Consider the following 6,000-nt stretch of genomic DNA (forward strand, 5'->3'; position numbering starts at 1 on the left):
TGGCAGAGCCATTACTAGTGTTGCTGCTGTTTACCTGGACAAGTCTCAGACCAGGGCATGTTGGTGCACCAAACGGAGCTACTGACTGGTGGCAGCAGTGTTGCTGTACACTCATCTAGTCCTGATCTTGTTGCTGCCCCATCCGGGTACCAAAGACACTATCACCAGGGCAATTATTCCACAGTTAGAACCAAGCAACCATAAAAATAGCAAAAGCAGTCTTTTTCTTGTTGAACATCCATGTATTTCAAATTTGATAGACAAAGCGTGTTCTCCTTCATGGAGAGCACGTGTTGCGGTGGGGGCCGACAAGACACTCCAAAATCGTGGGGCAGGCTAATTGATCGTTGGCCACTGGTGTGATTGGGCTTCCCTTGTTGTCGGGAAGAAGTTAATGTTGCCATATTGTGATTGACAGCCAGAAACATTAAAACTCCCTGCACGAAACGTAGAGCTTCCTCTTTTTGCTCCGTGCATCAGATTGCCCGCCCCCCTCCCTATATTTAGGGTTGTTCGCATTGACCTTGCTATGCCTGTCAAGGTGTTGTCTGCTCTTGGGGCAGGGGCCCGGTAGGAATTATGTCCATTTGGCTGATTGGCTGATTGGTTTTTGCCTACTGTGTAGCAAATCGCCACAACTTATAAGGTTGCAGTTAGGCATTGGTTTTTTGTTTGGTTGTTGAGGGGCATGGACTGGCTGTGCCTGCCCCTCTAATGCTGCTGCTGCAAGGATATTCCTTTAAAGGAATACAGGGGCTCACCATTGCTTTTGTCCGAACCCTGTCAAGGGGCTAGGGCCACGCAAGAGCCCCTGGTTGCATTTGGGGAGGGCTGAGGGCAGGTTCCCTGCTCCGTCGCTCCCAAAATGTATTCCCCTTTTCTGACTTTCACAACCTTGTGAAATGTCAGTCTGTCCCCACTGGGGGCAGATAGTCGCAACCAATGCCTAAGCAACCACTCACATCTTTTGTATTTTAACAAAGTTGTGGCCAAAATTATGCCAAAAACCTTAAACAAAATTTCAGTGTGATGCGTGAGTTATTTGGGGTGGCTTGGGGACCTCCACATGCAAAGAATCCTCTCATAAATCAACAATTGCTTGACGCTTGGACGCAGTTCCAGTAAACTTTTGCGGTTCCTCCCCCCAAAAGGGGCTATCAAAAAATTAAAATAACAGGATTCCAACCAGTATCTACTAACATAAATCCAGTTCCTCACATTTCCACATCAGTTTGTAGTGGTGGTGGTTGTTTTAAAACATCCTCATGAAAATTAATCAGCATTTTCTCCCAATAATCACATTTCTGTATTGTGTTTGCCAAATATACATGGTTTTACAGTACAGTTTCCCAAGTATAATGCATTTTGTACATCATTTCCAGCAATTTATGCATTTAAATGCACATTTTACCCTAGTAGATGCACCTGTGTTTATTACTTAGCTGGAGAACTGCAATGCAAATTTTGGAGAAGTGCAAATTGGTATATCGTTTCAGAAAATATCAGTGGTCTGTCCACAGACCTAATTCTAAGCTTTTGCTGCTTGATCATTTAGATCTGACATCCTTTTTCTCTCTCCTTCCCCCCGCCCAGCCACAGTTCCATGTAAAGTCTTGCTACATTTTGCCTTGGTTTCTCTTTGGTTTATGTTAGGATTGTCCCATTAAAGCATAAACATATTCTGACTCCTTAAATTCTGTTTGCAGTACACAGCCACTTGAAACCAATGGATATTTATGTGTGATTATTTGAGTTTTTAAAGTAAAAGGGCACATAATAGTAAATGAACCAGTACATTTTCATCTTCTTTCGAAATTAGTCATTTATCTTCCAGACTATGTAACAAATCATGAAGACACTAAATGATACGTTTTATCTGTTTTTACTGTCAGACTAAATCACACTCAAGCTCCAAATTAGTGGAGATTCAAGTAAGTACTCTCTCTCTCTTATTGGCTCTGGGATGAAAATATAAGAGGCTGGCCGTCTTGTATTAACCTAAATTATTTTAATCTTATGCAGACTAGACTTGAATCAAAATGTGTGGCTATACCATTATGTAAGAAAGAAATACATACCCTAACATTATTCCACCAACTTCCAGCTTTTTGCCAGCAAGCTGATAACTTTCACAACATTTGCTATATCTTATGTACCTTTTAACAGTGTACATAAAGTATGACAATTTCTTAAGCATCTTCAGCAGCCTGGGCTAACCTCCCCACCCCTCTTTTTAAAGGTGTAGCCATTTCATTTCATTACCTTTCATAACTTCAGACAGCCTCCCAATAGCTGCACAGTTCAAACTCAGTTTGGGTTTAAGGCTTAAGTCAAACCGTCATGTATATGTCACATATGAAATGCCCTGTTTATGGCTACTGCATAGAAAATTCTCACTTGGAAATAGTTTTTTTCCTTGTTAACTGCTCACAGTCTTTTCAAGTACTGAACCAGTGCCTGAAGTACAACAGTAAAAAGGTTCTAATACGCAATATAATATATGTGTATTCTCAGCCCCTCTGATCCACTATTTCTTCCCTTGTAATCAGGCTGGAAGTAAATTTATATGTGCATATTTATCACTTAATAAATGCAAGGGCAGGTGATGGAAGTATTCATATATACTCTATTTTTGCAGTTATTCATTAATGTACATGTGTAAAATCTCCAAACCAGATCAAATGTAGCAGACATACAGCGACATTCTGCGTTGTGTGAGCAGACTTTCACTTGTGCAACAAGACATGCCCACATCTTCCCCTCAAGCCATCCTCAAATCTTCCAACCTTTCATAACAGACTTTGAAGGTGAAAAGAGGGAGGAAAGGAATGGAAAGTCCTATTGTGTGAGCAGAGGTCCATCCTGTGGCCCGACGGACACTGCTGGGTTTTAACGGAAGCTTATGGCTCAACCACAGTACTTCAGGCTGCAATTGTATACCCATTTCCCTGAGAGTAAGTGCCAATGAACTTTGTAGAACTGACTTCTGAGCAAATATGTATGGAATTGCAGACACAGTATTATCCCCACTTAAATAATTCACAGATTCAGTTGTGAATAAAGATCTAATGTTTTCAGAAATTTGAAAACCGTAAGGGAATTTTTGTAAAAGGAAACAACAGATATAAGGGTGGAGGGTGGGATTGAAATATATTGAATCCATACTTAATTTCCAGCTTTAAGAACATGAAATGTAGTACTCATAGAATCATAGAATCATAGAGTTGGAAGAGACCACAAGGGCCATCGAGTCCAACCCCCTGCCAAGCAGGAAACACCATCAGAGCACTCCTGACATATGGTTGTCAAGCCTCTGCTTAAAGACCTCCAAAGAAGGAGACTCCACCACACTCCTTGGCAGAAAATTCCACTGTCGAACAGCTCTTACTGTCAGGAAGTTCTTCCTAATGTTTAGGTGGAATCTTCTTTCTTGTAGTTTGGAGCCATTGCTCCGTGTCCGCTTCTCTGGAGCAGCAGAAAACAACCTTTCTCCCTCCTCTATGTGACATCCTTTTATATATTTGAACATGGCTATCATATCACCCCTTAACCTCCTCTTCTCCAGGCTAAACATGCCCAGCTCCCTTAGCCGTTCCTCATAAGGCATCGTTTCCAGGCCTTTGACCATTTTGGTTGCCCTCCTCTGGACACGTTCCAATTTGTCAGTGTCCTTCTTGAACACATCATATAGCTATTCCAATACTATTCAAGCTACAATCTGTGGGATAACCAGCCTTGTATAAACAACAAGCTTAAGTCTAATTAATACATGAAGGGGTTAAGAACATAGAGTAAGCTGTCCTGCCAGGCTTAGCTAGGTCACTCCTGCTTACCTTGGGAGGAAGGGTTATCAATGCTTTGTTCTCCCCAATCCACTATGTGAACCCTACCACTAAGGAGGTCTAAGCTGGATGCTCCCAGCTCACACGGTGTGGCTTAAGCAAGTCATCTTTATGTTTCTATAAAATAATTTAGAAATATTCACCACCAACCTAAGTTTTATTGCCTGTGTTTTCTTACTGCTGTATGGAAAAGCACATTAATCTGATCATTGATTAGTTTGTAAGTAAATTATTTTAACTTACTAAACATGTGATCTCTTTCTATGCTAAGGGAAGAGAGGAACGTGGAAGAAACTTAGAAGTAGGTATTTTAAAGGCCTAACATTTAAAAGGCTTTCTTACAATGTTTTACTTTGCTGCACTATTTATGATTTTAAATCTCTGCAGGGGTCCTCTCATCAAAGAATACTTGCCCCAAACCTGAAGATAAGCATCCAGGAAATTTTCCTTTTAATATAACTATATTTTTTTCTTTAACCAAAATGCAAAAGCAATAATACTTCTTTATTGATAATGCATTTCCACTTTTGGGGTGACTATCAGAACTGACTAACCTATAAGAAAGGTGTTGAGGGATTTCAAGAAAAGATCACAAAAGCTGAAGGACAACCAAGGTGAGCAAAGAGACATTTACCCATCACTAGCTTCCAGACTGTCACTATTGTCAGCTGAGATTTAATCACATCCTGGCAAATTCAGGCTACGCAATTAAAGCTGATTTGGAGCTCTTGCAAAACAAAACCAACTCCCCGAAAGATCAGATTTTTTGTGATAAGGAAGGCAACAGGAGAACACACTGGGAAGTGTGGAATAATGCCTGATGCAGCATTGTCTAGTCTCCCCTCAACAAGTCAGAATGATTGCCCATTAATAGTCCACAGCATCTAATCTCTCTCCAAAGAAATCAAATTGAAACCTGAGTTGGATTAGAATAAATAACCGAGGACTAGTTTCAGACATTTGTTTTTCTTAATGAATTGGCAATCCCTTTGCTAGATTGTTTCTTTGTTTAGTTATGCAATAATATTCCCTGTTGGCTGGACCTCAGTATCAAGGGACATAAACATCCAGCAATTCTGATGAATGGAATCTATCTGCGCATGATTTGGGAAAGTATATCACATTGCATGAAGGCCTGAAGTTTGACAGCAGAAGAGTAAACCTCCTGGTTTTAAAAAGGAATATTTCAACACTAGACAGCTGCTTTGTTCTGTCCCACTTAATTAATAAGTCAAATTGTGCCTTGGTGTGAATGGAGAAACTGGAGGAAGATAATGTCTTCTACATCTTCCTACTAGTGGTAGAGTATAAAGGGCTAAACTCTTTGATTTGGGACCAAATGAAAGGAAGACACAGAGCATGGAACTAGTTCTTTTATCTTTTCTTTATCTACCAGACAAAAACGTTTTATAGTCTTTGTGGACCTGATATCTGCCAACTGCTGCACATGGCAAAAGCTGTTCAAAGACACTTGGTAGCATTCTGCAATTATTTTGTGATGGAATGAATAGCTGTTTCGGTATAGACAGTCGCCTCCTACCACTAATATCCCACCTCTAATGGGATGAGTGGGACCACATAGCAGGTACAAATGTGTACTGTGCTTTTTTTGTTTTTCTGCTGCAGGCCTTTATGGGTTTTCTTGTTGTTTTTTGAAAAAAGGATGTTGATACAGCAAAGCATCTTTTTCTTTTTCTTTTTCTTTTTGGCCCTCTGGGAAACAGTCTAATCTGAAAACCTCCACAGAAGTCTGCCAGCCAATTGTTTATGATCTGCTGTGTGCTGATGACTTCATCCTGATACTAAATACACAGGAGAACATAAAATAATTACAGAGAGGCCTTCAAAGTCAACAAAGCGGCACATGATGACAGTCAGCCTGACAAAGATAAAGGTTATATGTATCAACCAAAGGAGAGAAACCATATGCTCAGCTGAAAACTACTATTGGTGACAAATGCCAATGCAGAACAAAAAAACAAAAAAACCCACACAGAAACAAAATGTATCAAATGAACATTAAGAGAAACTTTACTGAAGATGTCAAAGCAGGTTCTTCACCTATCCAGCTTCTCAATTTAAAAAACTGTTGTCGATGTAAGGAAATTGAAAGCTGGTTCACCCAAGGACTCAATATAGCAGATGAATCTCAAGGGGT

This window comes from Podarcis cretensis, assembly GCF_951804945.1.
Source record: "Podarcis cretensis genome assembly, chromosome: 5".
Lineage (NCBI taxonomy): Eukaryota > Metazoa > Chordata > Lepidosauria > Squamata > Lacertidae > Podarcis > Podarcis cretensis.